Source organism: Papio anubis, chromosome 5 (genome assembly GCF_008728515.1).
Source record: "Papio anubis isolate 15944 chromosome 5, Panubis1.0, whole genome shotgun sequence".
NCBI lineage: Eukaryota > Metazoa > Chordata > Mammalia > Primates > Cercopithecidae > Papio > Papio anubis.
In genome coordinates, this window is record NC_044980.1 from 43,464,121 (window position 1) to 43,490,818 (window position 26,698).

At 35.0% G+C, this 26,698-nt stretch overlaps 3 long non-coding RNA genes across 4 annotated transcripts in view; 2 read left to right on the plus strand and 1 right to left on the minus strand.

The window, feature by feature from the left end:
• Window positions 1-1,325: 1,325 nt before the first annotated feature.
• Window positions 1,326-8,953, plus strand: LOC103885078. Its single transcript, XR_002522370.2, has 3 exons — window positions 1,326-1,880; window positions 3,149-3,243; window positions 8,890-8,953. It is a non-coding gene; the product is annotated as an uncharacterized LOC103885078 (long non-coding RNA).
• A 1,357-nt stretch (window positions 8,954-10,310) lies between these two features.
• Window positions 10,311-26,698, plus strand: part of LOC103885080 — a 56,795-nt gene continuing 40,407 nt past the window's right edge. For both annotated transcript variants that reach the window (XR_002522535.2, XR_002522536.2), the window contains exons 1-2: window positions 10,311-12,681; window positions 22,652-26,567. This is a non-coding gene — a long non-coding RNA (uncharacterized LOC103885080). The remainder of the gene's footprint in view (window positions 12,682-22,651; window positions 26,568-26,698) is intronic.
• LOC103885079 lies at window positions 14,414-21,527 on the minus strand. Its single transcript, XR_002522538.2, has 2 exons — window positions 15,637-21,527; window positions 14,414-15,062 (listed from the first exon to the last, which is right to left on the minus strand). It is a non-coding gene; the product is annotated as an uncharacterized LOC103885079 (long non-coding RNA).

Below are 26,698 nucleotides of genomic sequence, written 5' to 3' on the forward strand. Positions count from 1 at the left end.
TTTGTCTCTAAAGGGCATTTAATTTGAAATTTCATTGTATTTTGCATTTGAAAACACACACATATTTACTGGGCATGGGGGTGTGTGTGGGAGGTGGTGGGGAGGAGGACAGAAGAAAAAAGAAAACACATATACCCACATTTTTTTTTTTTACTTTCTGTAAGCACACAGTAAGGAGGGAAAGGAGTGAGCTAACAGATGGTATAAATCTAGTCACTTCAGACTGATAGGTCTTATCTATTGGTAGTTTTCATCTGTGAGAAGAAGAAATCGCTGGTTTTCACCTAGGGAAGGGTGAGCAGGTAGAAACACCCCAAATATCTTTAAGTGACTTTCTGATGAAAGAGGAATGTCTGTTGGGTAGTTGCACCATCAGAAAAATTTGTTCTTCAATAAAATATTAGTAACTTTAGGAAAGCAACATCTGGATTAATGAAGTCTGAGGAGTCTTCATAAAACCCTCCAGATTTTTTTTTATTTTATTTTATTTTCACATTCATAGTGTAGAGCCTATTAGCTAACTATTACCAATCATAGATTATACCTGCTTCAGGGAATAGATAAAATTGTATATTTGCTTATAATTAGTGTGTTTATGGTTTCTAAACTAACTGGTTCTTTAGAGATATTTGGAGAGTCTTTGTAATGCTGTATATGATGTTAACTTAATTTTCATCACAAAAAATAAGAGGCCATATGTAACCTGGGTTGAATGGCTTTTCAGAACATTTTAGAGTTGCCAGGAATCTTTCAGGACATGTGGCACTATCTCCTTTTCTATGCGATTTCTGTCAGATGGTGGTCCACTTTCTGGGAATGTAGCCCAGCAAGTCCCAGCCTCACTTTTCCTAGCTCTCACTCAAGATGGAGTCACTCTGGTTCAAATGTCTCTGACACAGGCAACACATCAAGTTTCCTGTGAAAAAGGAGGTTCACCATACGTAGAGGCCATCAGTTCCACTCTTAACACCACTGTACAGTTGGTGGTATGTCATTGGCATTCTATAAATAATTAGGATAAATTGTATCAAATATGGAGGAACTGCCCTGTTGTATCCCCAGTCACACCTGTCAAATACCTATTCAGGTGGTTTGTGTGTTTTACCTACATAAAGCTCAGGTTGATTTGGAGAGACAGGGCCAGCTGGATTTCCTAGGCCCACTAAGAATCCCTAAGCCTAGCTGAGAAGGTGACCACATCCACCTTTAAACATGGGGCTTGCAACTTAGCTCACACTCTACCAATCAGGTAGTAAAGAGAGCTCACTAAAAAGCTAATTAGGCAAAAAACGGGAGGTAAAGAAATAGCCAATCATCTATCACCTGAGAGCACAAGGGGAGGGACAATGATCAGAATATAAACCCAGACATTGCAGCTGCAAAGGCTACCCACTTTGGGTCCCCTCCCTTTGTATGGGAGCTCTATTTTCACTCTATTAAATCTTGCAACTGCACACTCTTCTGGTCCGTGTTTGTCACCTCTCAAGCTGAGCTTTCGCTCACAGTCCACTGCTGCTGTTTGCCGCCCTTGTAGACCTGCCACTGACTTCCATCCCTCTGGATCTAGTAAGGTGTCTGCTGTGCTCCTGATCCAGGGAGGCACCCATTGCCTCTCCCTATCCGGCTAAAGACTTGCCATTGTTCCTGCATGGCTAAGTGCCTGGGTTCGTCCTAACTGAGCTGAACACTAGTCACTGGATTCCACGGTTCTCTTCCTTGACCCAGGGCTTCTAATAGACCCATAACACTCACCGCATGGCCCAAGATTCCATTCCTTGGAATCTGTGAGGCCAAGAACCCCCAGTCAGAGAACAAGAGGCTTGCCGCCATCTTGGAAGTGACCCGCCACCATCATGGAAACCCTGGAAGAAAGGACCCTGGTAACAATTTTCCTGTTATCGCTAGTTTCAGGGAGGCTGAATTACGTAATGGTTACGAGCAAAGAATCCAGAATCACTGCTTTTGTTAGCTTTGTGACAATCTTCTGACTTCGTCTCAATCTTCAATCTTCATCTCAAAATTTCAATTTGAGGTTAAAGATTAATAATAATATCAACAACATTTACTGCTTATTATGTTTCAGATTGTTTTAAGCTGTTTGTTTCACCTCTTAAACTTTAAAATATTATAACCACTTTATTTAAACCTACAGTTTTCTTATCAGTTGGCTATTATAATTTTCCCTTTGTAGAGATAAAAAAAAAAAAAATGTCAAGTGAAGAGAAGTCCTCTCACTTGCCAATATCATAGAGCCAGGAAAAGTCAGATTCAGGACATGGAATTAGGTCACCTAGTTGCTTAGGTCTTTCCTCCTGGATTTACATTTTCAAAAGCTTCAGGAATCATCTGCACTTTTTTGGGGGAGTAGCTTATTTTGTTCTTATGGTCATATTTAAAAAAAAAAAAAATCTTTTTTTCTTTCATGATTTTAATTTTTAATAAATGATGCTCTTTCAGATGTTCATCTAATTACAATATTGATTTATAAAATTATGAGGTCAGAAAGTTTTTCTTCATAATTTTCTCTCTTCCTGTTTGCCCTACTTTTCTGCTTTCTTTCTTTCCTCCTCTTCTTCTTCATCTTCCATAATATTTTTTTCATATTCTACTTTTGTGCCTTGATTTTTTTCATAAAACTATATGTCAAAATGAAATCACATTTTCATCCCTTCAGCACAATTTCCATTAAATTAAAATTTTTGGAAGTTAAGCATCTCACTAATGAGCTATTTCTTTTTATTATTTTTTAAAGTAATAAATCATTTCATATCTTAAGTATTTATGAGTAGGTAGAAATTCCTACCATTGAATAAAGTGTTAAACTAGAAAACAGAAGAACAAACAAAAACATACAAAGCATAATAGCAAAATAGTTTTCCTAATGATAGTGTTTTATGTAGAATGCCAAGTGTTGACAGCAGTTTTTAATATTTGTATCTAAAACTTGAAAGAGTTATAATAATTATAAATTATAATTTATATTACTTAACATGTTTATCATATTTCATTGTTCTACCTTTATTATAGAAGATTTACAGCATAATAGACTTTTGAGATAATTCTCACATTTAAGTAAGTTTAAGAGTTTTTAATCATTTTCAAAAAAATTGTTTTCAATATACTGTGACGTCTTCTTCATGAAAAAAAGAGAAAGAGATACTGACTGAAACTGGATGTTTTTCTGGTGATTCACGTTTATTATAATTAAGAATAAACATACAGTGTTGCTCTAAGGATTCAGAGGTAAGTGTTACCTAAAGGAAGCAATGTTTCTGTATGTTTGTATTTATTTTCTTTATCTTTTCAGCAAATATTTGCTAACTACTTGGTATATGGCATACACTATCCTAAATACAACAGATGTAAGGAACAACAAACTAATAGAAAAGCTTTTGTGTGGATTTTTTTAAGTGTTTCATCAGAATATTTTAATTTTTCTGTTCTTTTCGCAGCTATATGTAGTACATGAGTGAAAGAATGTGCTGCTCACCTTCTGTATGGCTTTGTGAAAGTCACATGACTTCTTTGGAACTTAATTTCTTTATCTATAAAGGGTAGGTAGGTGTTGGACCTAATCAACATCTCCCAACGACAGTCCAGACCCAGGAGGGAGCAATATCCAGGGTTTTGACTTTATTTCTTCCCATTCATTAGCAAGGATCTGGGACTCAGCTCATTTATTTGTGTCTCTCCTTCTCTCCTGTATTTCTGATGTATGCAATAAAAATTTTAGATGCCATTCAGATATTTACTGGAAAAAATCTAGGTGGTTTCTATGGTCTCTTTCGTTATGTAGTATTCCAAAATCTATGGTTCTGTATATGTATTTATACATTGATACTTGTGTCATCTGGTAGATTCTGTTTTATTATCAACAAAAAATAATTTGTTAAAAAATAACACATTAGGAAAAATGGAAGCAACTTCCGGTAGACAAAGTATAAGGTTGGGTGTGGTGGCTCATGCCTGTATTGGAAGGCCAAGGTAAGAGGATTGCTTGAGGTCAGGTGTTTGACACCAGCCTGGCTGACACAGTGAGGCCCTGTCTCTACAAAAACAAAAGGGAGAGAGAGAGAGAGGGAGAGAGAGAGAGAGAGGTTGTAAGGGAAGTGAAATCTGTGGAGGGTAAAGAAATTTGATGTAATTAACCTAATTTTAAAAGCTCTCGAGAATAAGCCTTTATAACTTCATTTTTAAAAATGCTTTAATTTCTTATAAATACCTCTTAGGTTTTCAAAAGGGGGAGAGAATATTGAGAAATAAACTATGTTAGAAAAAATGAATAAAGCCTAGTATTTGACAGCACAGCAGGGGTACTATAGTCAATAATAATTTAATTGTACATTTCAACATAACTAAAAGTACAATTGTACTGTTTGTAACACAAAGGATACATGCTTGAGGGTTGGATACCCAATTTTCCATGATGTGATTATTACACATTGCATCCCTGTACCAAAATATCTCATGTACCCCATAAATATGCATACCTACTATGTACCCACAAAAATTAAAAGTACAACATTTAAAAAAAAAATTATGTAATCATCATACACAGTGACAAGTACATGACATAAAACTAGAAAACATTATATATTTTTGAGATATGGTAATATTGGCTGAAAAAATAACTTTTAACATTTTTCAGCATAAAGAACTGAAGGACACACACATACTCCCCCCCACACACACACAGAAACAGAATCTAAATTTAGCAGCAACATTATTAATAGAAGCCAGTATATATGCATGAGAAAGTCTATATAAAAATCTAACAATTTAAAAAGTTTTCACTGTCAACAGAATAGAATATATTATTTCTTTTAGATATTTTTTAAAAACATCACCATTAAATTTACCAAAGCTTTTATTGCTATTGTCATTCTGCATTTTATACATTGTCTTCATGAAAGTGTTTGTTTAAATTATTTATTAATGTTTTTAAATTTTATTTCTGTAATGTTTATTATTGTTTTTCTTATTAAATGCATGGTGTATCTTTGTGTTTAACATTTCCTCTAGGAGTGCCTAAATTGGTTTTGAAATCATCCTTATATCTTTACAGTATCCCTGAAGGGCATTATAATGGCATATTCTAGTTTGGGAAAATAAATCCAATAAAATTTAAGTCATAATTATGATGACTAGTGACACTGACTGAGAAACAAGATAATTTTTTTCTCTAGGACCCAATGCAAAATAAGGTTTTTATGGAGCACTGATTTTTTTTTTAATTTAGTTACATTCCAGTCTGAAATACTTGAATTTTCCATAGACAAAGAGTTAATACACCAGAAATAAAACTCCAGAAGATGTCCACATGTTGGTGATTACCAATAGATTTTTGAGATAAGCCGTAAGTGAAAAATTGGTTTGTATTAATGATTTTGATATGTGTTATTGGGTTTAGAGTAGGAAAAAATTGTGGACTTAAAATTACAACTCTTTATTTTCAGGAAAAAATGATTATCCTCTATCTTGTTTGAAATATGAGTATTAGAAAAAAATTATAATGGATCAAATAACATTTTCCTTGAGCTGTTAGATTGCATCTAATTTTGAAAGTCTAATGTTTCAGTGTGTCCTTATGCCTCCATTCTTAGAGTTAAAGATGGATACCAGATGGACACCATCTGTATCTATCATTAATGGACTAATATTTCTCTCAATTGGCTTAAAAATGGGAAATTGGAAAGACAAACCAGAATTTTCAAAATAATGTATAATAAATGAACTATTTCTACTATTTGGAGCCAAAGTAAAATATATACCTTGAAAGTTGAACTAGATGCTACACTGTGTACTACTATAATAACATAACTAGCAAACATTTCAAGAAAATAAGACAATTCATCAGAGAATATAAATTGATGTCATCTTTACAGTGAAATTCAAAATCAATCATTTAAAAATATAATTGAAATGGCAAGTAAAGTAACATGATTTTATTCTGAGCTGTATGAATAACATATTTTTCATGCTAAGACTATCTCTGTAAAAGCGTTCAATAATGGGAAGGGAGAGTCACAAATCTATCTTAGATGTTTTTTCCCTGAAATGATTTGTATATTACTTCATTGCTCTAAGGAAGATAAAGATAACTGAAATGGCTTTCTCCAAACAAAAGTCTACTTACATAATAGGAAACATATGTTATATAAATACATATAAACTGTTTTCAAAAAAGTATGATGAAAGAAAATGTGTTTTCAAAACTTGTGAACACTCATCTGATGCCTACATTTCTTCTCTGATAGCCCAATCAAATAGTTATCTTTGTGATATTTGAATACATTCCTTGATGTAAGTTCAGGAACTCATATTTGCATAGAAGACTTCTAATCTTTAAAGGTTTATACATAAATTATTACTTATGGCTTTTAACCATTAATTCTTGCTTGGTTTTAGTGGTTACAATAGTAATACAAATAAGCATTTTAAAAGTACCTTTGAAATTTTTTCAAAATCCTGTCATCTATGTTCCTTTTATAGTATTGATCTGCACATTAGCCTTATAGTATAATTTAGTTATTATTATATCTATTTTTAGATAAAGAAATTGAGATTCAGAGAGATAGTAGTTGGTTCAAAGTTATGTACCTAGGAAGTAACAGATACTAATCATAAACTTAGATTTTCTGTACCAAATTATTCTACATGATTTTCTACAGTGAGTATCATATGTATCATATGTAATTTGGTATTCTATACTCTTTATTCCATATTCTATAACAATTGAGTTTCATAATATATGTGATACTCTATTATAGAAAAATTCTAATTTTTTTATGCATATTAGTTTCTCAGATATTCAGTAACACCCACTAATGACAATATCAAGCAGTATCAAGTTTAATAACTCAAGTTCTGGAGTGATACAGACCTAGGTTTGAAGAGTCAACTCATAATTCAGTGACCTTGGACAAATTACTATACAAGACAAACCTCATTTCTTCATTCACAAAATGAAAATTTTTAAAAAAGCAACCAATCACCAAATATAGAATTATATAATTTTAACATAATGGAATGCCTGGTACATAGGTAATATTCAATTAGGGTTAATTATTTTTATTTCCTTATATTATCATTACCATCATTATTATTTTTTGGCATCTCATCCAGTTTTCACTTCTGTAAACAAGACAACAATTCTTCATTTCATATTATTCAAATTCTCCTCAAAATCCTGATTGTACTTGTCTGGATTGACTTTATCTGTTTTATTCTTTAAGTGAGGCGTACAAATACATTACTCAAGTTCTTATCATGTTTTTCTTAATGTAAGCAAGGAATAAATTTGATTAAGAAATTATATCATTTTTTTTCTAATTGTTTGCTTTCAAGACTAAAAGCTCCTTGAGCACTGGGTGATGATGTATTCTGCCTTTTACCTCAGAACCTAGTAGAAATGCAGGCTGATCATTAGCTCTTAACTAAACAAGTAAACTTTATTCACCTGTGTACTACTAGCTCTGGCACACTCTATATTTTGTACGTGTTTGTTTGTTTGTGTACCTATCAGTAGTGTTTTATATTCATTATTCAAAATCCTTCCAGTTAATATTTATCTTTTAATCATTCATTGTGGTCACTAAGATTTTTCTGTTTTCCAGCATCTGCAGTTTGCAATGATATCTTTCAAGTAACTGTTTCAAATAGAAAGAGTTATCAGTGAAGTCTTGAGACATATTACTAGAAATTTCCCTCTACTCTGATATAGATCATTTAATTAACATTAATGATATGATTTAAGAAGATATTCACCTACTGTTCTCAAATCTATATTGTTTCACTTAGAAATATTTTCAACTGCCATTAGAATGCTTTATCGAAAAGAAAGAGGTAGAACATGAGGCTGGAACATTAGATAGAATATATAATATCTTTTTTTGTTAACACAGTCAAATATTTTTAACTTCATTGCATAGGTAATGGAAAGATTCTTTTAAAATTGACACCTGAAAATGACTTGTTTATATTATTATTCTAGAAATACAACTCTGTTGGGAACATTGAACACATATTAAAGCATTATGAGACTGCAGGTTCAAAGAATATCTGGGAAATTAAGTTAGTCATTCAGAAAAGAGGATATGAGAATTAGAATAAAGGAAGTGAGATTTCTGCATTGTTTCTAATTATTCACAAGATATCCTATAAGATATATGTCTACAATTTAAACATATAATGAAGCACATAAAAAGATGAATATGCAAAATTCAGCACATTTAAAAATAGGATACAAGGTTATCTAGTATTAATATGTCTATAATAAAAGTTTCAATGGATGAAGTTTAGAATAGTGTAAAGATTATAAGTTTTTGAAAATGTATGAGATGGTGAAAGTAAATCACATATGGCTTATACCAAATATAAACTAAATTGTGATTACCTGCTGTGTTTTTCTTAGGAATTGCACTGGTTTCTTACTTGCTTTAAGTTTCTTAATTTTTCTTAAAAATCAAGTATTTGGGTAAATTCCTTATCTGATATTTAATTGCCTTTCTTATAATCATCAAATTGTTACATACCTGAAATTGTTACTCAAATTACATACATCAAATTGTTACTCGAATTTTATAATTTGAAGATTGATTTAATTCATGTTAAAAACTAATGAATCTCTTAGTAACATCTCACATATACATGTAGTATCTATTGATGACAGTTTCTTAGGGAAAAACATGCATGTTTAACTGAAAAAGCATGTTTCAAACATCTAGGCAATATTTATACTGATAATAATTATAATATGATTGTAAACATTACCTACTTTGTCTGTGCAATACCGATAGTACATTTTTATAATGTTAATATATCTCTTAAACAAACTAACAAAAACAAAATCTTAATAGATTATTGACTTGACTTAAATTATTTTAAAAGATTATGATGTTGAATCTTAAACACGAGAGAAGTGGAGAGAAATTAAAGGAGACATAAAGAGGACCTAAAAGTTTAGAAAATGGAAACTGTCAAAAAAGGTAAATCAGTTAATGACACATGCAAGCCACTCCAAAACTCTATGACATAAAATAGCAACCCTTTCTTCCTCTCATATCTGTAAGTCAGCTGGAGTTAAGCTGATTAGTCTTGATTTAGTGAGAGTTGGTCTAAAGCCATTGAGTGTGTTTAGGTTTTCTCCATGTGCTACTCATTCTTTGCATATTGGTGGCCTACCTTAAGTATGTTCTTGTCATGGTGACAGCAGAAGTTTAACATAAATTTAAAAATTGTTATTTCAGCCACATTCCATTGGTTAACACAAGTCATATGACTGAGCTCAAAGCCAAGCCATGCAGTATGAAAAGACAGCACTTCTAGGGGTAGGAATTGCAAAATTATATGTCAAAGTGTACAGATAAGGGAAGGAGGAAATATTGGGGTCAGTTATTCAATCTACCATAAAAATAAAGTTGACAGAAAGTCTGATGATAAAATTTGGAGAAGAAAGAGCCATGGATAAATTCAAATTCAGCTATTCCTCAATCCAAAACCAATTTCTGAAAAATTTGCTGAGAATTATGTCACATCTATGAACTATTTGAATACTCACCTAAGCTATGTGATTCTGTTTCATGACTGCCCCCAGAAACCTCTTCTAAAGCCTCTGCAGGCCTCCATTGCTGCCAACAGAAGTGCAAGGTCATTAACAAAACAATAAAAAGAGCCTTCAAACTTGAGCTAATATCCGAGTTTACTTTATTCATAGTGACTCTTCATAGTGGGAAAATAGCCAAGTTATATTTGATTTTGTAGCTCTCCACCACAGACTTACATCCTTAAGCTTTCCTGCTCTTAGATGAAAGATATCTAAAATTTCCAAAATACTATCCAAGCAGGCCACTCACCTGGAAATGGGTCTATTAGCTTTCTTTTATATCTTATCAGCAGAGGAGTAGGAAAAGGGAGAATAAGATTAGAAAGCAAGTGGAACTTTGTGAAGTTAAGTATATCAGTTTTCAAGGCTCTCATTTCTAAATGTAAGTACTTGCTCTCATGCCTGCCCTACAATGCCTAGAAAAAAGTCCCATATTTCAAATGACTCCCTGTTATTAAGGTAAAATGTATTTTTTTTATTTTTATTTATTTTTTTTTTTTGAGACGGAGTCTCACTCTGTCGCCCAGGCCGTAGTGCAGTGGCATGATCTCAGCTCACTGCAAGCTCCACCTCCTCCCGAGTTCACACCATTCTCCTGCCTAAGCCTCCCGAGTAGCTGGGACTACAGGCACCTGCCACCAAGCCTGACTAATTTTTGTGTTTTTAGTAGAGACAGGGTTTCACCATCTTGGCTAGGATGGTCTTGATCTCTTGACCTCCTGATCTGCCCGCCTCGGCCTCCAAAGTGCTGGAATTACAGGCATAAGCCACCGCGCCCAGCCAGTAAAATGTATTCTTACGTTGTTTATTTCCATTCATGTGATTAAGATTATGGAATGGTAGGGTTGGGACTAGGGATTCTCATATTCTTGAATCTCTGCTAGTGATATTTAATTCAGTGTCTCTCCTTCCCATTCTCAGGGTCCCATGACTTGTATTGGTCACTCTCCTTTAGTCTAAATCTGGAGACCAGAAAAAAAATTTTTTTCTACAGTCCCCAAAATTTCTTATTTTGGTCACTGAAAATCATAATTGGGGATATGTGTAATAAATCGGAACTAATATGGGTTGCAAATAAAATCCTTTTATTAATACATCAGATGCTTACACATCTTGAGAAATGGCCAAAGACAACCAAACACAGAAGCAAAAGAAGTAAGCTAAAGTCCTGGCACTGTCTTCTGGGACAGAATCTTTTCCCTTCTGTGATGCTGTGTTACTTATTTTTCACTGGGAAGTTGAAAAATGAAACCTTCTTCCTCTATGTAACTTCACCAAGCTTCTTTGTAATTATCCATAATTCAGAATCTGAGTAAACTTTAAAAGGAGTAAGAGTAATAGTTGTCATAACAGGAGTGGTTCTTGTTTAAGACTAGATCATGCTTGTATTACAGATTTGAGAGGTATTTCAATTTGCTGACACCAAAACTTGTATCCTGGAGGAAAAAATTAATGAGTGACAAATATTATTGATATCAGCTAATTATATCTTCTGCTAAACTATAATCTAAAGTTTAGAAAAAGGATTAAATAGATTGATCACATATTAAATTTGTTAATACACATGAATATATTTGTTAATACATATGAATTAACATATTGAATATATTTGCTAATATATATAAAATATATGACTGTTGCATAGAAAATATGTTAAAATATTATAATTTTATCTTTTGGTGACAAATATCCCATATTTATTATATCAGTGCTATTTCCTCAGTTCCATTAGGCCGGAAACTATGTGTTTGCATATTAGTGGTGAGTGGCTAGCTTCCCAGTCATGTTTTGCTGAAGCTCTTTTAAGACTCTCTACCTAAAGATCCAGAATCATGGCATTCCTGAGACAAACTGATAGCATTAGAAGACAGACAAATTCCTAGGCAGACAGGCATGGGTCCCTTGTGAAACCTGGCCTTCAAGCCAAAGACAGCCTGAAGACTGAAAACCGAACTGCTGGTTTTGGATAGAGTCCAGTGTGTGAACTTCTATTCTTGTTTGCCCACTGTTTCCTGATTGGTTCTCTCTGAATAATGCTCTTTAACCAATGGAATGTTACCTTTTCCAAAGGCTACCTACAGCCTGCGCCTCCTCATTCCAAACCTATAAAAACCTGAACTCAGCTACATAGATGGCTACCTGCTTTCAGGCCCCCTCTCACACAGAGGGCTACCCACTTCAGGTTTCCTGTCATTTTCAGAAGCTTCTCTGTCACTCAATAAAATTCTCCCCTGCCTTGCTCTCTCTCTGGTGTCCATGTAATCTCATTCTTCTTGGTCACGGGACAAGAACCCAGAACCCACCAAATGGAAGGTGCAAGAAGAGTTATAACACTGTAACCCTCCCTCCCACTCACCAAGCAACAGGGGAGAAAAAGCTGCTGGGTGCCCCATGCCCCCATTTGCTCAGCTGCAGGTGGCAGGACAGAAAGAGCTGTGACACACTCTTGTTCCCTGAAGCTGAAGGCAGTGGAAATGAATGAGAGCTGTAACACTTCCTGGGTTCTCAGACTTTGGGACTCCCCAAGCAGAAGCTGTAACACCCCTTGGGGCTCTGTGGTTGCTGGCATCTCCAAGTTTTCAGGGCACTACCATACCCCCTTGTCTGAGTGCTGACACCCAGCCACAGAAGCCACTTACAGCACGCCTGGTCCTGCCGTGAGCTGAGCATAGGTGCCATGGTGATTGTGGGATTCGGGCTGGGGAGTGAACAGAGCACAGCCTGCTGGGCCAAGTGGGCAGAGGAAGCCCAGCAGACACAAGTGAAGCCCGGGCAGAGGTGCCACCAGCCAGAGAGGTTTCCAACTGGTGAAATGGCACTGAAAGAATTCTGTGTCAAAACCTAACCTGAGAAGAGAGGAGCAATAATAAAATAATAATAACACATTTTTAGTAGATGTTTACAGCAATGCCGAATGTTTTCATTTCATTCAATCATATCCCTGTTGTCCATTTCACAGGAAGCTGGATTGCAGACAACTGATCTAACTTGTCCAATATCACATAGCTAGCAATTGGTGAGGCAGGAAGCTTGCAAAATCATACTCCTCACCATTATGCCATCTTACCTCCTAGAAGGTGAGTTGAAGAATACTTTTGCTAAAGTCTGGTATGTTTGGGATATTATATGTCACTTGTCTTTAGACATACTGATGCCTAGTGCATATTGCTGGATTCACCCTTTCGCTTTATGAAAGGTATTGCAGTTCCATTCTAGTTCTAAACCTAACCTAATTGAAATCCTGAAAATCCTCCTATTTCTGCCAAGGTTATTTGCCTTTGGAGTCTCACTCTCTAGATATTGCACACCTGGGCACTGGTTTGAAAGAAGCTCGAGTTAGCCTTTCTGTTGCCATATTTTAATTTGAGTAGCTGACCACTCCCAGAGGAGTATGCCCCAGAGTGTGACCTGTGTTCAATGGTTTTCCCCATTTTCTAAGATAACCACTTAAGTTTTATTATAGTAAGCCCTCATTTAAGGTCATCAGTAGGTTTTGGAGACATCAACTTTAAGCAAGTTGTTGGAAATCAAGGGTGTCCAATCTTCTGTCTTCCCTGAGTCACACTGGAGGAAGAATGATCTTGGGCCAACCATAAAAACTAACACTAATGATAGTTGATGAGCTAAAAAATAAAATCACGAAAACATTTCATAATGTTTCAAGAAAGTTAGCAAATTTGTGTTGGGCTGCACTCAAAGCAGTCCTGGGTCACATGTGACCCATGAGCTGTGGGTTGGACAAGCTTGAATGAAACCCACTTTACCATAGGCTAATTGATATAAAAAAGAGTTAAGTTCCAATGGCATATTTCTGGTCACAAAAACATATTAAACTTCTAAATAAAGACCCCAAACACTTTTAATATTAAACATTGAAATAATTGTGATCCACCCGTACATTTAAGAAATATTAATGAAAACAGGATAAATATTTACCGAATTTTTGGTGAATCAGTGAGTGATGGCAGTTGTAGTGATGGTGTGTTAAATCAAGGAAGAAATGTTAGCAAAGCAAAAACTGTAAGGAGCATCTCCTTCAGAAACAAATACAGTGGGCTGCCTGAGCACTTTCCTACTGCATTTTTTTGTCATGCGTTTATATAATTATCATAGATTTTATAAACTTTTATTTTATAATAAGCATTCATTTTTCCAGCCTACTTATTCCAGTTTAGAGTCACCAGTGGTCAGATCCTCTCCCAGCAGCTCAGGGCGCAAGGTGGGAACTGCCCTGGACAGGAAGCCGTCACATTGCAGGGTGCACCCACACACACCCCAACACTCACTCACTTTGGAACCATTTAGACATACCAGTGAACCTCATGTGAACTTCCTTGGGATGTGGAAGGAAACCAGACTACCCAGAGAAAAGCCATGTACACATGCAGAGAACATGTAGACTCCACACAGACAGTGGCCGTGACCAAGAATTAGTGATTTTCTTCTCATCAAAGTGATTATAAAATGACTTTGAATGAAATGGTCTTATTTGAGGACTTGCCCTGTCTCACAGCTAAGTCCATCTGAATTGTGAGAGAAATGGGTCTGACATGAGTCATCTACTCTCTTATTATTCACTTATTACCAATAAGAAGCATCTTAACTGAGATGGTTGGAATTGCTGTCCTCAATTCCATTCAGGCTTGAGCCTGTGATATCTTTATTAGCATTATATTATATTCCAAAGTTTCTAAATTCATTACTCAAAACACTAGCAGGTCTCAATCAGTTGTTAGTCGCCACAGTATTCAAAATACTGATACTTGTGAATGACTTACTTTTATTCTATAAATTAGGTCATAGCCAATATTTCAGTACACAAACATTATTTTTATTCATTTGAATCCCAGTATATTTTCTTAACTTGTAGGAAAAAGTGGTAGCATGTCAGTCAGCAAACCAGGAATTATATCTTACTGCTACCTCTCATCACTGCATCTTCCTAAAACGCGAACATTCATAATATGTAGTATATTGTCTCTAAAAATATATAGGTTTTGTGTACATTTCTTCTAATTGACCATGTCTGCTTATTTTCTTCTGGATTAAAGATCAAGGAGATAGTATATTAGATGATTTGATAAATTTCCAATGCTTTGCAAAGTAGTTGAACAACTTTTTCTTTGTGATGCTAGGTGGCACTACTAGTCAAGGCTTGGTATTTCATAGCTGACTTTCTTATTCTGAAGGTTGTAAATAGACATATGAAGTAATATTTAACATTGAAAATATGATAATCAATTTGATGATCTATGAATTGTCATAAACGTTGAGAGTAAAGTTTCCTTTAAGGTTAAAATCTTTCAAGTGAAGGAAATTATAAAGTCAAATGTAAACAACAAAATAAGAGAAATAGAGCAATAGGATTTTTTGGCTTTATAATTCAATTTAAAAATTAAGGTGCATTTATTTTTCCGGCAGCTGACCATAAAGCTTAAATATCCAGTAAGCAGTTGCTCTGAAAAAGAAAACAAAAAGGAAATATCAGTCTGTAGATTTCAATGCTCCCAGATACAAGTGTTTTTACAACACCTAAAATATTTCTTCAGAGTATTGTCACATATCCTTTCTCTTAAATCCTATAATCATTAAAAAAAAATAGCTGTAACTTTCTCTTATTTTATCAATATATTTCACTGCATGAAAGCATTATCCCATTTTCAGGCAATTTATATTGTTATATGTCTATGGAAAATGAGTATTTTTTTGGTAAATGGCAGTAGGTTTAACCTCAAGGAGAATTAAAAATCTATGATACAGAAACATAGGATCCTGAAGTTTTTTCAATGCCACATAAAGATTTGTATCTTAAATATATTCATCCAATGTTATTGTCTGTTACTTCTCCATGTTTGGTTAGTATCAAATACCAGTCTTTTGTTTATTGTATAGTAAGCTTACAAAGAAAAGGCAAATTCTCAGCCATTTATGCAGACATCGAAGTCCCATGTTTTAACGTTTGGATCATCCAAACGGAAACTACAGCATTCTGACCGTTAGCTGGGTCATTAGCTAGGCACTGAGGGCCTCACCTGGGTAACTCGAGAATCTCCTCAATCTGGCTCTTTGATTTGGCTTTCACAGGCCAGTACTTTTTATTTCTTCTCATCTGTCTGCTATCATGTTAACAAGCCAAGGCAACTCTCAGCAGCTCATTGACTACATAATAAAATGAGATTAGAATTTCATCAGCTAAAGAATGGCATACTTTCAGGGCTTTAGGCTCGAGACGAATATTTGTGTGTGCCTTGGTCATCAAATAAGGAAAAAAAGACCCAAATACAAATCAAATACGCAAGTAAAACCCATAATTGTTGCCCACAAGAACTACTTGCTCAAGTTGGCTAAGCCTGATTGAAAACACAGATAAACTCCAAACCAAAAAAACCCAGCATTTTTCATGTTACTGACATGTTATGGCTAGACTCATCTCAGTGTCGTTGCTGCACTAATAACCGTTATCTAATTTATATTTTATTAATATGAACTTTGGTTCAAGAAAAGTCAATTAATGATGTTTGTAGCTGCTGGAAGACTGCCTTTAAAAAAATAAAAAGGGAATTTAGAATAAATAGGTGAAATACGTGATCACTGAGTTACTGAGGTGGATATTGTATTAAATATCTCATGGCTCCTGGAGATTTGGGGAACTTCTGGATGCTTTTTCTCCAATATAAATGAAACTTTCAAAAAAACTGAAAGAAACACAATGTTGTTTATTGTGCAAGAACAGTCAAGACTACTTAAATGGGATATTGTGACAAAGTGCTGCCAATTAATGCTGTATCTAATCTCAAATACATGCAAGACTTTTATCCTTCTTAGTAGGCTGACCAGAAAGACTAAAAGAAGTTGTCTTAATTGTGTGTATATTTTCAAGCCACATTTTCCATATACAGTTAAGCTATTTAAAATTCTACAATTGAAGTACTTGTCTTTAATTATAAGGTCTGGGTTTATTTGATTAAAATGTGATTTAGCATAGTTGCATGACTGACATTTTAATTAAGAAAATTGCATTTATATTTTTGATATTCTAACTAGTTGTTTTATCCGTTACGCATGACACATAAACACATTCTGAAAATTAGTTCACTGGATATTTCTTATCCTGCAAAATTTAAATAGCAGAAATATATATACTATACATAAATATATGTGTTTATTGACTTGCATGTGATAGGAAGTTAGATAAATAAAGCAACTTTAATGTACTCTATTTATTATTAATTAGTGCAACACAAGAACTTAAATAGCCCAGGCCATTTTAGGAGGAATAAAGATGTTTTTAAACAACTAGCAGACCTGTAACAAATCCTGTTTCTCTGTTAAACTAACTGCTTTTATTGCATTTATATCCTTGCTAGTGCTGAAAGGTAAAAGCAAGCTAGGAAGCTGCATGACTGAGAAACCCAAACAACTCTTCATTTTTTTTTTTCATTTTCCAGTCCTATGCCTTGAGAATTTGCCATCTGGATTGCATACTGTAGTCAGTGTTTTAGCTCTTGACGTTTTAAAACAATAGCACTGTAGCATTTTAACATGTAGTTTCATAACAAAATAAATGTGTCATGCATTAAATTATGCAGGCATATATTTACAACTCCTCATGTGCCCAAAGAACATAGTGAGGACAGTCACTTGCTGGTTTGTTATGATACACTACAGTGTAGGGTTGATAATGTATAATGCATGTATTATCAACCCAGCATTTATTAGTATTTAGGGGAAAATATTTCAGAGAAAATACACCATATTTTGCTTTGATTTGGGCTTTCTCAAAGTTAATTATTATCCATGTGACTAAGATGCTTTATTTCTCTTTAATATGTTCATCTCAGGGTATTTGCCTGAGGTTGAACTGTTTTTGATTAACTTTATGTGATAATGAGAACCATGAAAATAGCCTTGTTTAGGGAGTTCCTTCCTTCTGATGTTACATATAAAACTGCGGAAGTCTTATAATATTTAACACTGAACATTTTTCCCTTTCTACACCCAGGCCTCAAACTAATCATGAAAGTGTGAGGAATTATTTTATCTAAAGTCGTTGCTCTTTTGTAAGGTGTGCCTAAGTGAAGAGTTCAACTAGCTTTATTGAGGTTAAAAAAAAACAAAACACACACATTCTAATGAGAGTTCAAGGAGATTTTTTTGTGCTCTCCAAGGACACAGACATGGAGTCAGGTCAGCAATTGTGGACCTACACTTCCTCTCTTATCATAATCTGCATGGTTTTAGCTAATCACTAATGACTACTGGTGTTTCTTCCACATTCTGTATTTATAATAGAGAGACAACTGACTGGATAAAATTATCAAAGTTGTTTGAGGATGGCTCTAAAAATATTTTTTTTTTCCTTCACAAACTACATAAGATTGTAGATAAAGAAAATTTTTGTCTTCTATTTGATTTTACTTCTGTTTTGATGAACTCATCTTGATGCTGATTTTTATCGAATGAAGTAGTTAATGAGCTCATTGTCCACATTAATCTGTGAACATAATCACAAAGACACATTGGTCCGAGTCTCCCTCATACTCTCCCTGCAGGATGGTTGCTTTGACTTATTTCCAATGTCTATTCCAATTAGCTGTAGTATGGGCAGACCACACATGGTAAATTTAAGGGAAAAAAAAGCAATTCAGGCATAATAAACACATCAGACAAGTTATGAGCATGCAAAAATGCCCGTGAGTCTGAGATTTCTCACAAGACTGTTATATAACTGGCAGATAATTTGTGTGGCCTGACCATGCATTTGGATCCAGAGAAATAAATGTTTGTTTCATGTTATTAAAAATTTTACTATTTTGGTTACCGAAAGTATAATTGATAATTTAAGAAATAACTATTTGAAAAAATAATGTACAGTTAATGAGAATACATAAGATATGCAAAACTCATTTCACATTTAAGGGTACTTGAAATGCATAGTCCCTTCCCCTCATCAGTTGAAGGCCATAAAGTACTAGTATTCATAAAATTCAATTGCTGAGACCTTCTAATGAAAATTGACATAAGTCTGCACAATTGGATCCTTTAATTTCCTTAAAGAAATACATTTAAAAGAAATTGAATTGTAATTGAATAAGATAATTCTAGCAATTAAGTGGTTATTTAATGGACTATTTCCTATATAACACAACAAATGAAACATTTTTCAAAAGGAAGAAAAGTCATGAAAATGCTTGCAGACAGAAAAGAATAATACATTTTTAAACTACAAAGCTAATAAACTAGACAAACTGATGTCATACTAAGGAAACCCATCCTAGTTCACTAGAGTCTAACATCTAAAACCATTAAGTGATCCGTTCCTTTCCACTACCACATTACAAAGGTGCTAAGTTACAGGCATCAGATTAACTCCTCACATATTTAGGTTAAACTTTGCTTGAAATTAAACTTTGCTTAAATGTCATTTAAAGACAGAATGTTTTCTTTCAAGAGTGTTTGTGAAAACTCTGATTCTATTTAGATGCATATACACATACATGTATACATAATTTTATTTACTTTTTAAAATAAGTCAGTATCTTAAAAGGAAAATAAGATCCAATGGTTTTGACAAATAAAAGTTGTACTTAGATCTATCATTCATGAGATCACGGGGTTCCTACACCACTACTGATACTACTATCAGTAATATTAAAACTGCTTGCTTCTTGGAGATCAAATTAACTAGTTTCTATTTGGCTTCTGTGTAAAAAGACATTGTAAGAATTAATATTTTGAAATATTTAATATGAATTTAGCACTGGTTTCTTTTTTAAAAAACCATTGAAATACACAAGCTGATGATTTACTGAATATTTAATGTTTCCATAATATCAATCCTGGACTAATAAACAGCTGCTTCTATTTTTATGTACATGGCGTATTTAGGACTAGTCTCATTTAATCTGATTATTTTGAAAACATTATGATTTAGAATAACCTGGCTACAAAGCCTTAATTTTTGTTGCATCTTTGAAATTAAATGTTATTTTAAAGTTTTATTGGATTCGTTATTTTAATGAATTAATACTTTAAATTTTACTTTTTGGGCAATAAGCACATAAAACGGAGAAGCTGCAGAGATAAGACATGCTATAGAATTTTAGTACAGAAAATATACTATTTTAGAAAGATTTACCGTTTAGAAAAATTTTTGAAAATAATAGCAAGAAATATGTTTTTGTATTTATTGAAATTGTATCGTTTTTATAAATATAATCATCTGAACTGTTTCGACTTACTGTACAGCACTGTCCTATATAACTTTTTGCAATGATAAAAATGCTGTATGTCTATAAGTACCAAAACACTAGCCACTAGTCAAATTTGACTTAAAATATGGCTAGTTCAACTGAGGAACTGAATTTTTAATTTTATTTTAAAAATTTACTTAAATTTGAATAGCATATGGCTAGTGACTACTCTATTGGACAACATAATATAGAATATTGGCTCAATAAAACTGATAATTTCTTTAGCATTGACCTTGATTATTACTAGGAAGAGTGAGATGCTACTGTATTTTCTAAATATATTTTTGGAAATGAAAAAATTAAATATGAGGAAACACTTGTGCTTAGGTAATGTAAGAGACACTTCAACCACACTATTGTGGACGTTTTTTGTCAGTAGACAAAACTTGTAACTATTGATGCGGAAAATGATGTCTGTAATTCTTGTGGAGTTTCCTCTAAGGCTATTACCAGGTGCACTCTAATTTGCTCTTTAAATCCACTTTCAAGCCTTTGGAAACAATAAATATGCAAAATATGTTACTATGAACTGACTATGCAACATGAAATCCAATACCCTGAAAAGATTTTTCGGTGACCCATGCAGTTCTAAACAACAAACTACATTTTAAAGCAAAACCCATAAATCAAGCTGTATCTGTATACAATCCTGCAAAATTAAAGTAGGCAAGTGTTTCTAAATACTACAGTTCTTTATTCCAGTGTGTTAATTCATTAACTTCAGAAAAATAATTCACTGTCAATATTTTACAGCCAAATTCAAATTGCTGTATTAATTCTAACTCCTTCTATACCTGATTACCTCCCTTTTTCCTCTCTTTTCTTTCCAGAATGCTGATTTTCTGTGCAGGCCCCATTAGCCTTTCTCTCTGAATACATTATTGCTCCCTAGTTTCCAGTAAAGGCTCCTGGTTTCTGTGTTTCTAATCAAGGTCTCCATTAAACAGTCACAGAGGTTATTGTTTGGTTATGTTTGTAGTTAGTAGCTCTTAGCTTTATCTACTTAGTGGTGGTTTACAAATTCCTGCTAATGCTAAATTAGAACGGTAATTTCTGGTGGCTTCTACTCCTATTTTCCTTTTTCCCTTCCCCTGTTGCAGATCAGAGACAGGGGCGGAGGGAGGGAAAGCCACTGAGAGGAGATGAAAACCTTTAACAAACTCACCCTGTGGGACAGTGGATAAGGAAGATCACAGTTGTTTAGCCTGGGGATCTGGATCTTATTAATGTCACCAGTCTTCCCCAATTCTCAGTGGCAGAAATCTGAATTCTTTCTCCTGTCAACAGGCCTTAGCATTAACTGAAGTTCGCTAAACTTTCTGTAACTAAATGAATTGAAGGTTGCTGAAATTGCTCTCTTTCCTTTAAAAGAACAGTGAATGGTGTCACCACCGTGTTGCTGTTGATGTCCAAAAACTGACAGAGGCCAAAGCATGTCATTTGAGTACCCCTTCTATCAGTCATAAGCTGCTTTTCTAAATTTGAGGTTTAAACATGTAGTTTTGTAAAGCACTAGAAGAGATGTGCTATAATGTATTTCTCCTGTATTGTGTTTGCTCTTGCAGTCTGACTTAGAGCAAACTTCTGCTTTTGTGATTTAGTTGATTCCACAGATATTTCAAGAACAAATAATGAATCAGAGTGAAAGGTATAGGGTGTTAAATATTATATATGAGGAATAAGCTTTTTTTTTTTTTTTGAGGACAGAGTCTGGCTCTGTCACCCAGGGCTGGAGTGCAGTGGCCAGATCTCAGCTCTCATACTGCAAGCCTCCTCTGTCTTCACGCCATTCTCCTGCCCTCAGCCTCCTTTGTGCACTGGGACCACAGGCGCCCTACTACTGCCCAGCTAGTTTTTTGTATTTTTTAGTAGAGACGGGTTTCACTGTAGCAGCCAGGAGGTTCATCTTCTGACCTCGTGGATCCTCCCGTCTCGGCCTCCCAAAGTGCTGGGATTACAGTCTTGAGCCACCGCCGGCCGAGGAATAAGCTTTTAATTATTCTCTCATAAAATATTTAGTGTATTCATAAAAATAAATTTTCTTTTTTTTTTCCTTTTTTTCTGGGATATTTTCCTTTTTAAAAAATTATAGCAATGGAGAATAATATATCAATACAAATGAAATAATTCAATTTAATTCTTTTCAAGTATAAAGGTGAACCTCAAACTTAGTCAAATGCAACTGGTTAATGGGGTATCAATATCTAGTAGCTAAGACTTACAAAGTACTGACTTCATGCCCCCACTTTACGTATATTAGCATATTTAATACTCTTTCCAACTCCATGAGGTAGGTAGTAGTATTAGTTCCATTTTTTAAATAAATAAATCAAAATGTCAAGATGCTAAGTAATTTGTTCATGATCACACAGCTAGTAAAAGCTGCAAGCTGATTTAACCCAGGCAATCTAGCTCCAGTATCTATTGTAGTATTTTTAATTATGACACAACATTCTGTCTCTTTCAATTAAAAAAATTCATCTCTCATTACTTTCGACTCTACTCTATTACAGCCCAATCCCCTTTACTATGTATTGATATGTTGAATAATTTTATAACTCTCTGGTGACTTTTGGTTGTTAAAATTAGACTATACCTTCCCAAGTACGACAGAGATTATGTCTAAGAGGGCTCAGAAGAGAGGAGGTATGGCCTGGCTCAGAGATATTTTTTCTCTTTCTTTTTTTTTTTTTTTTTTTAAGGCTTGTATTCTCTATTGAGGGAGGTGAAGATGAGGAAGAGGGAAATAGAAATCTCTACTTTAATTTGGTATGTACTTGTGGTGTCCCTATAGGTGGTGTTGATGCGGACAGGAGACAGGGAAATACTGCGTAGAAGAGGGCCGATCTCTAACAAAGGCCTCACCCTCAAGCCTGGAAACCCACTGCCTTAAATAAGAACAGGCATTCCTGTTTTCACAACCAAAAGTTGCCTTTTGGCTTGCCACGCTACCCTATCCTGTACCCATAAAAACCCCAAACCCCTGGCTCCATGAGGAGATGAACAGAAGAACAGAAATAGCAGAATGGCACGGCCTAGAGGAGTTCAGCTGGGGAGGTTGGAGAGGAGATTGGTTGCTGGATGGCCAAACTCCAGGAAAAGATCATCTTCTCACTCCATCCGCCTTCCAGCTCCCCAACCACTGCGAGCCACTTCCACCACTCAATAAAAGACCTGCAGTTATCCCTCAAGTCCGTGTGTGACCTGATTCTTCCTGGACACCAGACAAGGACCTGGGTACCAAGAGAGCACTGAGCTGGTTAACACTTAAGCCATCTGCAGATGGCAAGGCTAAAAGAGCGCACTGTAACACATGCCCACTTGGGCTTCAGGAGTTGCAGGCTCCCACCCCTGGATACTGCTGTGTGGCTAAAGCCCAAGGGTACTCAACCCAGTTCCTGCACCTTCTGTCTGCTTACTCCCTGTCTCATAAGGGGTTTGAGTGTACACTCCGGCCGAACAGCCACACCCCTGTCACACATCCTGCAAGAGGGTCAGGGAACTCTCCCATTCCAGCATGTGTGATTTTCCAGTGGTGGTGTTCAGAAGTGTGTCTCCCAATGGCCTATAATAGTAAATGTGAAAAGGGAGATATAAATTAAAGATGGAATTTATAACCAAAAGAGAAGCAGAACTTAAAGAGTTGGAAAATTATCAGCCTGGTCATGTAAGAAATGAAAAGGCAAAGCATGTCGGAGAGAAAAACCCAGGATGTGGCCGAGCAACCACTTAAGGAGATTGGTATGGACTAAAAATAATAAAAAAGAAGCCAGATGCTATTCATTAAAACAATGGAAGCATGACCCCAAAGGTATTTCAGAGATCTTCAGGGCTGACACTCCCATCAAAGGCCCAAAGTGCCAGGGCCTTGAGGGCAGAATGGATTTTGAGTGTGTGTGTGTTTTGGGCTGGGGGTGGGGGGCGTCCCAGGGCACATATAGGACGTCAGGGGTTACTACCCAGGGCTGTCTTAAGTCCCTATTCCCCAAATTCTGGTGCAGCGATCCTCAGCTGCCCCACCTGTGGTTCAAGCAGGTGCATGTGTGGCTTAGGCTGCTGCTCCAGAAGGCACAAGCCATAAACATTGGCAGTGTCCTGTTGGTGCTAATTCTGCAGGTTCGCAGAGTGCAAGAACTGTGGGGGCATCTTTACTTCCACCTAGATTTCACAGGATATTTCAGACAGCCTCGGGGGCTTGGCAGAGACTTGCTGCAAGAGTGGGGCTGCCACGGAGTGTCTCCACTAGGGCAATGCCCAGCAGAACTGAGGGGTGAAGGCCACCAAAGACAGTTCCCACTAGGGCAATATTTACTCAAGTCATGAGGCAGGGCTGCTTCTGAGATTCCAGATCTGTAGAGCCATTTACATGCAATGCTAGTCTGAGAGAGCCACAGACACCTGAATCTAAACCATGAGAACAGCAGCAAGGGCTATGCCCAGCAAAGCCATGGGGGTGGGGTCCCTCAGATCCTTGGAGACCCAATCTCCTCCCAGTATGCCTGGAAGTTGGGACATGGAGTAAAAGAAGATTACTCTCAACCTGTGATATTTAATGATTTTTGCCCTTTTAGGGTTTAGACTTACTTGGAACCTGTTACCGTTTTTCATCTTGCTTATTTTTTTTTTTCCTTTTTGGAATGAGAATGCCTATCCAATGCCCATTCCACCACTGTATTTTGAAAGTACATAACTTGCTTGATTGCACAAGTTCATAGCTGGAAAGCAATTTGCCTCAGGATGATATCTAGGTGAGACTCAGAACTTTAGACTTTAAATTTCATACTGGAATGGGTTAAGATTTTTGAGGCTTTGGGATATAATGAATATGTTTTTTACATGAGGAGGACATGAATTTTGAAGGGTCAGAAATGGAATAATATAGTTTCAATATGTACCCTCCAAAATTCAGGCATTGCTTATGTGATAATATTAAAAGGTTTTCAGAAATGCAGATAATTTTGTATGTTGATTTTATATTCTGCAACTTTGCTGAATTTATTAGTTCTAACAGTTTTTTGTGTGTAGTATCTTTAGGATTTTCTACATATAAAATTACATCACCTCTGAATAGAGATAAATTTGCTTCTTCCTTTTCAACTTGGATGTCTTATTTATTTTTCTTGCCTAGTATCTCTAGTTAGAACTTCCAGTACTGTGTTAAATAGAAGTGTTGAAAGCAGGAATTCTTGCCTTGTCCCTGATATTAGAGGAAAAGTTTTCAGTCTTTTATAGTTACAGATGATGTTAGTTGTGGATTTTAGCTATTTTTAAGTATTATTACATCATGTCTCAATCTCCTTCAAGTTTGAAATCATGATACAGTAAGTCTATTTCATTTAAGTCATTTTTCTATTGAAAAAGCAATTTACTGGAATGCATCCTCTCCCTTTTTGCAGATGTTTAGCAAGTATGGGACTAGAAAGGCATTACAGTGTGTTTGCTTCAATTATACCCCAGTCTCATTGTTAATGTTCCATACCTCACCTTCCCAAGGCTAATTAACTACAAGATGCCTTTTTTCACCACCACTCCCTTCCTTTGGGTCCAAATGGGAGTATCATTATCCTCCTTTGGATTATTTTATGTTTTATTTGGCCACCCTTCAGACATACATACTTGGCTGATGTGGTATTAATTTGTCCCCACTGACATACAGTAAAAGTAATTTAGCACCTACATTTTGCATCCTTAGTTAAATTAAGTTTTGTGAGTGTGGGGAATCCAGTACTTTGCAAACAGTAGGTTTCAGTAAATGTTGACTGAAGACTGGCTGAAGCCTGTGAAGTAATTTTATTATCACAGCAATTACATCTCAACAGTTATCAACAAATACTGCTACTTAGGACAGTAGCATTTCACAGCTGCTAATAAGTTTTGTGAGACAGCACAGCTGTTGACTATCACTGGGGATAACAAAAACATTCCAGTAAGAACAGGAGGCAGGAAAGAGAGCAAGTGCAGCGAAAAGAAAATACAGATCTGCTTCTAACTTTGGAAGTATTTTAAAGAAGATATAATAGGAGAGCACTCAACGTTTTTAAAAGCAGCAACCGCAACCAAATTGAGCTAAAAATAAAAATTGAATTTACTTATTTTAATGTCTGAAATGCCTTCCTTTATTTTAAAAATATAAATTATGAAAACTTTATGAAATAATTTGTTAGAACTAAAATAAAATAAATTTAAGTAAACTAAAGTTATATATTATCTAAAGCTATAGGACCAGAATATCACAACCTCCAAATATTTTCTTCAAAAAAAATCAAATTTTTTTCAAGTCACCATTGAAAAGTAACTCACAACAGTATCTAAGAATAGCAGCCTGGTTTTCCTTTTGGTAATACAGTCACTGATATAATGAATATTTAATTTCTTAAAAAAGAAAAGAACTAGCACCTGCTTTGAGCCAAATCATTCTATTTGGAAGTCAAGAATCAGTAACTGTAAAAAATGGCAGTTACTCTCTAATCTTGTTATTAATTTCAATGAAGCCTTCAAACACATGTTTCTAAGGAAAATAAAAGAGGACTCAGTTTGAGAATAATACTTTGGGAGTGATGCGGATGACCTGAACATTTTCATTTACATTGCATTGTTACAAAGCAATGATTTTTTAAATGTATTTATGAAAATATTTGAGAATGAGTTTAATAATGTATTAAGCTATGGGACATTCTAAGAGCTTTTTATCTTGCTAAAGAGAAGAATTGGTAAGTGTAATTCATTTTTATAGTAACATATGTCATGGATTGTAGCAGTTTTAGCATTTGTTAAATGGAACCATCTTATTACCTTTGCCCAGTTTTAGAAAGAATTTGCCCCATATCAAACAAGTTGAGGA